The sequence below is a fragment of the Lynx rufus genome, unplaced genomic scaffold (genome assembly GCF_022079265.1).
Source record: "Lynx rufus isolate CCGP_SWC_20201006 ecotype Redwood Valley unplaced genomic scaffold, mLynRuf1.p SCAF_2, whole genome shotgun sequence".
NCBI classification, from domain to species: Eukaryota; Metazoa; Chordata; class Mammalia; order Carnivora; family Felidae; genus Lynx; species Lynx rufus.
The window spans coordinates 194,732,756-194,744,280 of NW_025814834.1; the positions used below are offsets into that span (position 1 = coordinate 194,732,756).

General features: G+C 43.7%; 1 protein-coding gene across 3 annotated transcripts in view; it reads right to left on the bottom strand.

Moving 5' to 3' along the window:
- The window catches only part of THRAP3 (thyroid hormone receptor associated protein 3), a 74,126-nt gene extending 64,506 nt beyond the window's left edge, over positions 1 to 9,620 (bottom strand). For 2 of the 3 annotated variants that reach the window (XM_047082273.1, XM_047082274.1), the window contains exon 1: positions 9,544 to 9,619. The gene's annotated coding sequence lies outside the window, so the exon portion shown is untranslated. Of the gene's footprint in view, positions 1 to 9,543 lie in introns of all 3 variants that reach the window. The other variant, XM_047082275.1, reaches the window with a different exon arrangement.
- Positions 9,621 to 11,525: the final 1,905 nt, after the last annotated feature.

The following is an 11,525-nucleotide window of genomic DNA, read 5'->3' on the forward strand; positions in this document are numbered from 1 at the left end:
TGTATCACTCATCCAATAAATTTCAGATCCACTGCTACTGAGCCAAGAGTCCAACCATTTACTGAGATTATTCACTGAAATGGCTAAACTCAAATTCAGATGGAGTTTAAAACAACTACATATGAGGGGTGCCTGGCTGGCTCAGTCAATAGAGCACGCAACTCTTGATCTTGAGGTTTTGAGATCGAGCCCCACATTGGATGTAGAGATTACTTAAAATCTTAAAAAAAAACTACATGTGAGAATTTCTAGTGTGCTCAACTAACACTGTTTTATTCAACTGTGAAAACAGCACAAGACTAGAGGGCTTTGGTTCTATTTGTGCCTAAACTTGTGTGAGACAGGGTTTTCACTTTTACACATCCAAACTATTTAATAATAAATGACAATATGTGATTATATTAAGTTTCATAAGATATTAAACTGTACAATTTTTCACATATTCTTTACATTAATGTCAAACATACATACTGTTTAATTCTCTCAAAGAAAGGTATATTTTCATTTTAAAAATGAAAAGATGTGGGGCACCTGGGTGGCTCAGTCAGTTAAGTGTCCAACTCTTGATTTTGGCTCAGGTCATGATCTCATGGTTCATGAGACTGAGCCCCACAAAGGGCTCTGCACTGACAGAGGGGAGCCTGCTTGGGATTCTCTCTCCCTCCCTCCCTCCCTCCCTCTCTCTCTCTCTGCCCCTCCCCAGCTCGTGCTCTCCCCCCACCCCCAAAATAAACAAACACTTTTTTAAAAGATACAAAAAGCTAAGCAAATATGGTCAATTCTGAAATACATCTTCTGTCATTCTATCTGCAGCAGTGAACCACAAAGTCTGTCAGCTGAATTCAAGCCCATTATTTCTGATTAAAAGTTAAATATTTTAACGTTAGATCTAATAAACATGACAATAACAAAATGGAGACATTTTATTATCTGAGGACCCTGTCTTAATTTAGTGACCAATCCACTCCCTAGACCACTACTCTGAGCAGTACAGCACAGTGACTAGGAGGAGAGGGTTAGAGCCACACCTAGATTCAAATCCTCTCTCTTTCCTTGGGCCTCAGCGTCATTTGTAAAACAAAAAGTTCTTTACTAACCTCCCAAAATATAGGTTTAAATGACATAATGCATATAAAGTGCTTAAATAAACATTTACTTTTGAAAAAAAAACTCAATCTATAAATGTGCTTCTTTAGTATTTAGATTGAGTTTACATCTAAGTTTGCTAAAGACATTTTACACCTGTTGTCCCAGCATATTAATAGCATTCTCTCAATGGTGTCCTGCTTCAAATTGATAAATTATATGGTCACAATACTAATCTGGCAAAAATCTAACTCAAGACAAACATCATCATTAAATCAGAGGAAAAGTGAACTATTCCAGTTAAGAAATGGCACCCAAAACCTCTCCATTCAAGCACTTACAAAGATGGTCATACTTCAGTGTGTATATTTTACCTCCCTTTCCTTCTCTCCCTGCTAAAAGGGAATCCAAAAGCAAATACTGAACTCTAGCTAACAATATGCATGTTGAAGTGTTTAAATGTGAAATGTATGGACATCTGAAACGGACTTCAAAATGCTTCAAAAATGTGGGGCGCCTGGCTGGCTCAGTCAGTGGAGCATGCTACTCCTGATCTCAGAGTTGTGAGGTCAAGCCCCAAGTTGGGCATGAAGCCCACTTAATTAAAAAAAAAAAAAAAAAGGGGGGGGGGGCGCCTGGGTGGCTCAGTCGGTTAAGCGTCCGACTTCGGCTCAGGTCATGATCTCACGGTCCGTGAGTTCGAGCCCCACGTCGGGCTCTGTGCTGACAGCTCAGAGCCTGGAGCCTGTTTCAGATTCTGTGTCTCCCTCTCTCTCTCTCTGACCCTCCCCCGTTCATCCTCTGTCTCTGTCTCAAAAGTAAATAAACATTAAAAAAAAAAAATTACCAAAAAAAATGCTTCAAAAATGTTAAGATGAGAAATAGTCAAAAGACTTGAATAAACATTTCTTCAAAGATACACAAATAGCCACAAGCACATGATAGCCAACATAACGGGTTTTAATGCCTACCATTTAAAACAAACACAAAATAAGTGTTGACAAGGATGTGGAAAAAATGGGAAACTAAGATTTCTATCTCCATTTGAAATTGAACAGATACTCTAAAAGGATAAGCAACTTGCCCCAGAGTCCCAGTTTAAAAAAAAAGGGGGGGTGGGGGTGGGGGGCACCTGGGTGGCTCAGTCAGTTAAGAGTCCAATTCTTGGTTTGGCTCAGGCCACAATCTCACAGTTCAGTGAGTTTGAGCCCCTGCATCAGGCTCTGCACTGATGGTGTAGAGCCTGCTTGGGATTCTCTCTCTCCCTCTCTCTCTCTCTCTCAATCTCTCCCATTCTCCTTCTCAAAATAAATAAACTTAAAAATTTTTTTAATAAAAATTAAAAATAAACAAAAAAAGGACTTCCATTTCTCATCCCTTGCATCTGATAACTAAGGCCTCTAGGTACCAAAGATCATGTACCTCTATGAGCACACTCTACTAACACCGCAACAGAAAATGTTTTGCTGAAAATACAAAAGAAAAAAAAATACAACCTATCAAACTACTTTCATCAAACTACTTTCATGGGGCGCTTAGGTGGTTCAGTCGTTTAAACATCTGACTTCAGCTCAGGTCATCATCTTGCTACAGTGAGATTAAGCCCTGTGTCAGCTCCCACTGGGCTGGGCCTGCTTGGGATTCTTTCTCTCTCTCTCTCTCTCTCTCTCTCTCTCTCTGCCCCTGGCATGCCCTCTCTCTTTCTCAAAAATAAATAACTATAACTACTTTCATGTTAGATGTATCCTCCAACACTAAGTAGCCTCCAGAGCAAAAAAGGAAAAGAACAAGCCAACAAATGAAAATATTCTCTTCCTCATTCTATAGTCATTCAATATGGCACTACATTCAAGGCCACTTTAATCACCTAATATGGCTGGCTGAATGGTCAAACAACTTGTACTTGCTAATAGTAAAATGTCCAGCAAAAACTTATGTGACAAATAATCCCGAAACAAAGGGAGAGAACAGGCAAGCTAAAATCTATGCTATGAACAAAGGAAAAACACTTAACATTAACCCAAGAATCAACACTATCACCCAAATTTTCCAAGAAAACAAGAGTATCACAAATATACTTTTGCACTTTAAGTCCTTTTAAAGCAATGTTTTAAGTATTCAGCTTTCATAATAAACCAAGAGGTTCATCTCTACTTCCTCCTTGGTTCCTTCCTGTCTACCTTTACTATTCAGAAATACCTTTTAACCGGCATCAAAGGGTGGAAAAAAAAATCACAAGTACAACAAATGAGAACAGAAATCTCTTCTATATACCCAAATTGCTTACACTGGCCTAAAGAGCTAGCATTATACACAGGAAACTTATTTTCTACATTACAAATTTCTGCAATGTTATTTTTTTCAATAAGCACCTACCTATAAACAGAGGAAATAAAACTGAAGACAACTACCTGCCCCCACCAAGGGTTTTACAGGTTGTGCCTTGCTTAACTAAACCACAGGGCAGGGGGAGGAGTTAGGGAATCAATGTTGTTTTAATTTTTAAAAATGAAATGTTGGGGAGCCTGGCTGGCTCAGTCAGAAGAGCATGTGACTCTTAATCTCAGGGTCATGAGTTCGAGCCCGACATTGGATATGGACTTAAAATAATAAATTTAAAGAAAAAAATTTTAAATAGATAAAAATGTAATGTTAAGCAGAACCCCAGAGTAAAAAATTAGCAATGCAGAAATGCTCTTTCCTGAGGCACCCTCCTCACTCCAAACAGTATCTGAAGTTCAATGCAGAGCTTGAACTCACAACCCTGAGATTAAGACCTGAGCTGAGATCAGGAGTCAGATGCTCAACTGACTGAGTCACCCAGGCACCCCTCCAAATAGTACTTTAAAATCTCCCGTCGAATCTATACTTGACTAAACTTACAAAAATTCAAGAAATGCCATCATTATCACAACTTATACAGTTAACTCAGTTTTACAGAATAGCCTTTACAGAATGGCTTTTGAAAACAAATTTTTTTTTTAAACGTTTATTCATTTTTTGAGAAAGACAGTGCGAGCAGGGAAGGGTCAGAAAGAGAGGGAAACACAGAACCCAAAGGCTCCTGAGGCTGTCAGCATAAAGCCCAATGCGGTGCTCGAACCCACAGGCTGCGAGATTGTGACCTGAGCCAAAGTCGGATGCTCAACCGATTGAGCCACCCAAGCACCCCGTATCTTGCCCTATTAAAATAGAAAAGAAAAACTGAGTTATTACCCCCCCCCAAAAAAAACCTACACACAGAAATTGATAGCAAAGGACTTCACACAGGCATATTAAAAACACATACAACTTTGGTTCTTATCCCTGAGGACAAGAGTCTAAAGTCTTCTAATTAGACATTCAGCAACTTCTCTTTGCTTGGTCTTCTTCTATGTTCTGAAACAGGCCCAGCTATGCAGTTACAACATTCCAGATGCTAAAAACCAAATCAGGCAGAACAAATATGAGGACCCTGGGGGCACCTGGGTGGCTCAGTTGGTTGAACATCTGACTTCAGCTCAGGTCATGATCTTGTGGTTCGTGGTTGTTCAAGCCCCACATCAGGCTCTGTGCTAACAGCTCAGAGCCTGGAGCCTGCTTCAGACTGTGTGTGTGTATGCACGTCTCTCTCTCTCTCTCTCTCTCTCTCTCTGGCCCTCCCCTGTTCCCACTGTCTTTCTCTAAATAAATATATAAATAATAATAATAATAGTAATAATAAATGGGCAGGGGTCAGATCAATGCCTTTATGCTTTTTAAAAGACCTTGGGTTTCTGAGTTTGGAAACAAAATAATACAATGTTCTGAATTTTATCTCCCTCACTGTCCAAAAAAAAAAAAAAAAAGGCACCAATACGGAAAACAATTTTTTCATTTTCTTTTAATGTTTATTTATTTTTGAGAGACAGAGCACGAGCAGGGGAGGGGCAGAGAGACAGAGAGAAACACAGAATCCACAGCAGGCTCCAGGCTGAGTTGTCAGCACAGAGCCCAATTCGGGGCTTGAACCCACAAACCCCAAGATCATGACCTGAGGTGAAGTCAGATGCTCAACCAACTGAGCCACCCAGTCGCCCCCAGAAAACAATTTTTAATGATGATACAATGTTAAGACAGCAAAAGGACTTCCAGTGCAGGCAGTAGAGACCTATACCATATATCTAGAACAAATTAAAATGCCTACAAACAAGTAATATAAAGGTGTAAAATAGGGGCGCCTGGGTGGCGCAGTCGGTTAAGCGTCCGACTTCAGCCAGGTCACGATCTCGCGGTCCGTGAGTTCGAGCCCCGCGTCAGGCTCTGGGCTGATGGCTCGGAGCCTGGAGCCTGTTTCCGATTCTGTGTCTCCCTCTCTCTCTGCCCCTCCCCCGTTCATGCTCTGTCTCTCTCTGTCCCAAAAATAAATAAACGTTGAAAAAAAAAAAAAAAAAAAAAGGTGTAAAATAATACCAAGTGACACTCTGCTCCGTGTCAGGGATACATGTCAGGCTGTGGTGAGGGCTACGACAAACTGGAGAGGACATGCCCAACCAGAGAAGATGGCTGCTGCAAAGCAGAAACACACTGCCAGAAGAGATTTTTCAAAAGCACACTGAATCCAAATTTTTACATAAAATCTCCTTGGTTTTTTAATGTTGACAACAAATTCAAATTTACAATATTGTGTGAGCCAATCAAAACACATCTGGAGATTGGATTTAGTCCATAAGCTTTCAGTTTTCAACCTCTGCCATATAAAGAAAAACACATGCTTCTCTCAGTGGTAGAGCTCTAACTCTGGGGTAGAAAATACACCCTATGCTTCCAATAACATGCTGGCATGTCAAAACACACTACAAAAAAATATGAATATACATCTAAAACCCCTAATTGCTGAAGGAAAGCAAGAAGAAAATCTTACTCTGCATTTCTACCACTAAAATAGAAACTATTTCTTCCAGTGGAAGAAAAATTAGGAAATGGGTTTTCATGAAACCGAGCTCACTAATGTTCAGCTTCCTCAGTATATGCATCAGCCCGTACCTTGCGAACAAAAAGAAACTAAAAGATGACTCCTATGGCACATTTAACTTTGATTTAAGAAAAAAGTTCCTGGAGCACCTGAATGGTTCAGTCCAGTTCTTGATCTTGGCTAAGGTCATGATCTCACGGTTCTGAGTTTGAGCCCCGTGTTCACTAGGCTCTGCACTGACAGAGCGGAACCTGTTTGGGATGCTCTCCCCCCCTCCCTCTCTCTGCCTCTCCCCTATTTGAGCTCTCTCTTTCCCTCCCTAAATGAATAAACATTAAAAAAAAAAAAAAGTTCCCATAAAAGACTAAGAAATGGGGCACCTGGCTGGCTCAGTTCTTGGGGCGACTCGATCTCAGCATTTTCAGTTTGAGCCTGACGTGGTATACAGAGATTACTTTAAAAAAAAATAAAAAAATTCTTGAAGAAAATCAATGTTTTAGAAAAGGGTACCCGTGAGTCTGAACTCTCTTGGTAACCCATGGGCAATTAGTTTTTTATGGGTTATAAACCAGCATAACAGACTCTAGAGCAGTGGTTCTTAAACACTGAAACTAATGAATAAGATGGAACATATTGAACTTTGAGGAAATACACTCCCCCACAAAAATTTTACGGAGTTCAAGGGCCCCCTACAGTACATGGACCACGGATTAAGAATGGCCTGTTCTGGGGCGCCTGGGTGGCTCAGTCAGTTAAGCATCTGACACTTGGTTCTAGCTCAGGTCATGATCTCATGGTTCGTGGGTTCAAGCCCCACATCAGGCTCTGTGCTGATGGTGCGGAGCTGGCTTGGGATTCCCTCTCTCTGCTCCTCCCCAGCACTGCTCTCTCTCAAAATAAATAAACTTAAAAAAAAAAAAATAGAAAAGAATGGCCTGTTCTAAAACCTACACCGTCTAAACCTACACTGTCTCCAAACTCCTCCCTTCTTCCCACCAATACATCTCTATTCTATCCCTCTACTTAAGCAACTACCATGTCCAGCCTGGACCAATACAACAGCCTCTTAAATGTTATCCCCCATCATCCATCTTCCACACCTCTACAAAAGTGATTTTAAAATATAAATCAGAAAGCCTTGATGGCTTCCACAAACAACCTTACTGTCCATCTGTTCAGTAACTACTCTGTGTGTCAACTACTTTCGGCCTCTTTTCAGTTCTGAAAGCACACTAAATTTTCACCTTCAAGTTTCAGCACTTGCTGTTACGTCCACCTAGAAATGGTCCCTCCTACAAAACTGGCTCCTCACTCTCACCCAAAAGAACTTCTCTGACCACCCTTAGGTCTCCCTTGTTAGCAAAGAGTCCCCTGCTAGGGATCTCCACATTACTTTTCTCAATTTGTCATTTATTTGCTTACCTGCTATATCTTTCCCCCACTATACTGGCAGTTCTCCAAAAGCAAAACCCCTTTGTCTCACATGTCCCTGTACTCCCAGAGCCTAGCACAGGAGCCGGTAGATGGTACGTCCTCAGGCACTATTTACTGAATCAATCTTAGATGTTTACAGAATGACCATGTGAAGCAATCCATCAAAATCTAATATCTGAGAGATGAGCATTAACCACACTTCCTTCAACTCAGGATGTCAACGTGCCCAAGAGAATCTTAAGATTCTCAGTGGTTGAGACTATCCAAAGAAATAAATAAATAAAATTAATCATCTGCCTCCGCTCCCTCTCAGGCAGCCTCATCTTCTTCCATCTCAGCACTAATCTGCGCTAATCTCAGAAATATTCCAAGCTTCCTCCCTGCAATCGCTCAGTACAGAACAGGACACTCACTCTTTTTATAATCCATGATTTCAATGGCTAAATCAAATTCAAAAAGTATCTGTATGTGGTGGCAATGCTAATGAAATATGCTAAAGAACTGTAGTTTTTGCTGTAGTTCTTCTACACCACCACTAAAACTGGACTGTACTTCATCTGCAGACTAAAAACATCAGTCCTCAAAACCGGAGATCTTTCACTGCTGCCAAAAGGTTTAAAGAACAAAAAAATAAGCCTATATTGGACATAACGATTATTAAACAGTGTTTTATGAAAACTTCAATTCACCTATTACAAGATACAATCAAGCCTGACTGGCTACAGAATAAACTTGGTTTCGGTATTGCTAAAGTCTGTGCACTAGTTCACAAAGCAGAATTCCCAAGAAAGAGCAAACTAAGCCCTATTTGCTCCAGAAGTTTTTCATGGCAGGAACCACTTCTGACTTCAACAGGCTACTGTTGGGACACCTCAAGCTGTCCAGATAGCCTAACAGACAATAGGTGCATAAACAAAAAAGGGGAGGGCCATCCGAAAGGAAAGGAAAATGATAGTGTGACACATGCCTTTCCACTCTGGGCCCACACTGGAAATCCTGTAAGCGATGAGGATAATAATAATGGCGTTTAATACATGCCAGGTAATGAGCTAAGCGGTTTTCAATTTAATCTCATTTAATCTTCACAAAAACTCTATAAAATAACCCCGTTACTTACCGCTATTTTGCAGATAAGGAAACTGAGGCACCTGGAAGGGAAGCCCCTTGACCTAAAATAAAAAGCTAACAGAACCAAAATTTGAACCCACGAAAGCTGGCTCCAGAGTCCATCTGTTATGCTGCCACCAGAAGCTTCGTTGGCTCTCGCCCGCCAGGCTCTACCATACTGAGGCTTCTCCTTCAATCCAATTAACAATCCCTCCGTAAACACCCTACTACCATTGATGGCTTCGAACTTCTGGGCACCAGCGCTACTCGCCAGCTTCTGCCAAGCTCCACCCCTAAGATTTAGAAAAGCAGTGAGAATAGCTGATAAAAGTTGCTGAAGTGCTAAGGGAGGCAAAGAAAATTGCCTTCTACAAGCAGAACACACGCCAATTACCACTGGAATGCATATCGGCTTCACCTCCACCCCAAGAGACTGAAATAAAAGTGGGCGCACAAATGTTCCCGTAGCAGATAAATTTGGACTATGCCTCCTCTGGCCGCAAGGCAAAAAAGAAGGACTAACATTTACTGAGGGCCAGCCACATGCGCCCTAGGAGAAGGCAGAACCAGGCCAATGGAGACCGAGGGGAGGGGGAGGGGGGCTGGGTTGCACTCAAAGAGTTCGGGGAAAAGAAAAAATCCAAATAATGGGGTTCCTACGGCCAAAGGGAGAGATGAAGGATGTGGAAGCCTCTCCCTCACAGCTTACGGGGAGGAAAAAAAAAGAAGTACGAGCTGCTCTCGAGAAAAGGAGGACTAAAGCGTCGGGAGCTAGGCCGAAGCGAGGGGAAGCCCTGAAGGGCGGGGAGGGGGAGGAGCCGAGAGAGTGGGGCCCGCTCAGAGGCCTGGGGGTAGGCGCGGGGAAGCGGCTCCGCGCCGGGCCTGCCGGGGACCCTGACCCAGCCGCCGCGGAGAAAAGACAAAAACGAAAAAGACTGGAGCTGGCGGAGCTGCCCTAATCCCCATCAGAGGCCCTCACTCACCTGGGCCCACCGCAGCGATCGCAGCTGCAACCTCGCAACGGCACAACCGGCCCGAACCTCGCCCCCGCCCGACAGCGCGCCCCGCGTCCCCGCTCTCCGACGGCGGTAGCTGCGGCGTCGTCCCGCTGCCTCCTGGGAAATGTAGTGCTAGGCCCGCCCCTCCTCGCCAACTTGCCGGCCGGCTTAACTACGTTTCCCAGCAGGCAAGGCGAGCGTTGGGCCCGCCGCTTTGCGTCACGCGCCAGGTTGTCGGCAGTCACGTGGGTTGCTCCGTTCCATCCCCTCCCCCCGCCTGGGTGGCCTGGGGAAGAAGGAGGGAGGTGGACGGAAGGGGCGGGGGCGTTGCTGACGCCACTACCCCCACCATTTTGGAACCAGCCTGAAGGGAGGGCCTGAGCCCCACCCACTCGCGGCCTGCCTTCGTTGTGGTGGAGACTCTGAGCTGGGAATTTGGTCGCCAGGCTTTCCGTCTCTTCCCTGCTACCTCTCGTTTTGTGACCTTGAGCACATCGCCTCCCCTCAGTGAGCCTTGGTTTCCTCCCTTACGATACGAGACGGGTAATTTCTATCCCGCAGAGTTGCTGCGAGAGTCCGACAAGTAAAGCACATGAAAGCGGCTTGTACCCTGAAAGCAGCGTGACTCAAAATGGAGCTGTTTTTATTGTGATAGCGTGACCTCTATGGGAACCCCAGGAGCCCGATGGGTCAAGCTCCGTCCGGCCTCATCTCCCGCATCCCCTACCCCCACTCCCCCACCCCGGCCTATGACTGTGGGAGCACAGAAAGAGATTTTCTGGAAGAGTAGTCCCGTGAAGCTTGTTAAAATGGATGCCACTCACCTATTAAACCAGAAGTTTCCCAGGAACTATATAGGCTTGGAATCTGTGTTATAAGCAACTCTCCAGTGATTCTTATGCACCTACAAGCTTGAGAGCCACTGCATTTATCAGGGTTTTGCACATGCTTGTTTCCTCCAGAATTACTGCACTAGTGAACTCCAACCTTAAAGACTGGCTCAAATGTCACCTCTTCTATGAAGCCTTCCAAGTTTACAAGCTCCTCACTATATGTACTCCCACCTTATTCTATAATTATCAAGACCTGTGTTTGTCTCCCCCACCAAACTGTGAGCTCTTTGAGAACAGAGATCGGTTTTGGTGGATTTCTGCAACCCCAGGGCAAAGTAAACATGACTAAATATTGAAGAAATGTACTGTTCTTTCTGCAACGAAAGCTCACCAGGCTCAACTCAACTCTCAGACCGTGCCACATCAGCCCTCACCCTTACTGACCTCAGCAGCAGTATTTCCAGGCTGCTTACTCTTTCTTCTTTGAGCACTTCCCTGCGTGTTGTGTAATGTTTCTTGAAAGGTTCTGATTCAACTTAATTTTCAATTCACAGATTTTCTGAGTGTCTGTTACATGCCATACCCAGTGCAAAATACTAGGAACACAATGGTAAATTAGAGGGATACAAAAACGCATAGTCGTTCCCCTTGGTTTCTGAAATACTCTGTTGGATCGCTTCTTACCTCTCTCCCACCTCTATCCGTTCCCTGGCCCAAAACTTACCGCACGGTTCCAGCCTCCTCCCTCTCTTTTCATTCAGCCTCTCCTCGCTCCTTGAGTGATCTGGCATACTCGGGTAGTTTTCTGTCTCTCCTGTGCGTTTTACTCCCTTAACATGTTAGCATCAACTCAGACTGTTTCAGATGTGTAGGAGTCCCCATACCTTGGTATCTCAAACTAATCCTGCTGAAGACTGAACTCTTTTTGCCTCCAATACATTACCTAATTGTGTAGTTAATTGTTTATGTGTCTGTATTCTCCACTAAGCTTTGAGCTCCTCTCATGAAAGAGAACATTTTAGGGGCACCTGGGTGACTCAGTCAGGTAAGCATCCAACTTCTGCTCAGGTCATGATCTCATGCTTCATGAGTTCAAGCCCTGAGTCAGGCTGTCTGCTGTCCAGCACAGAGCCC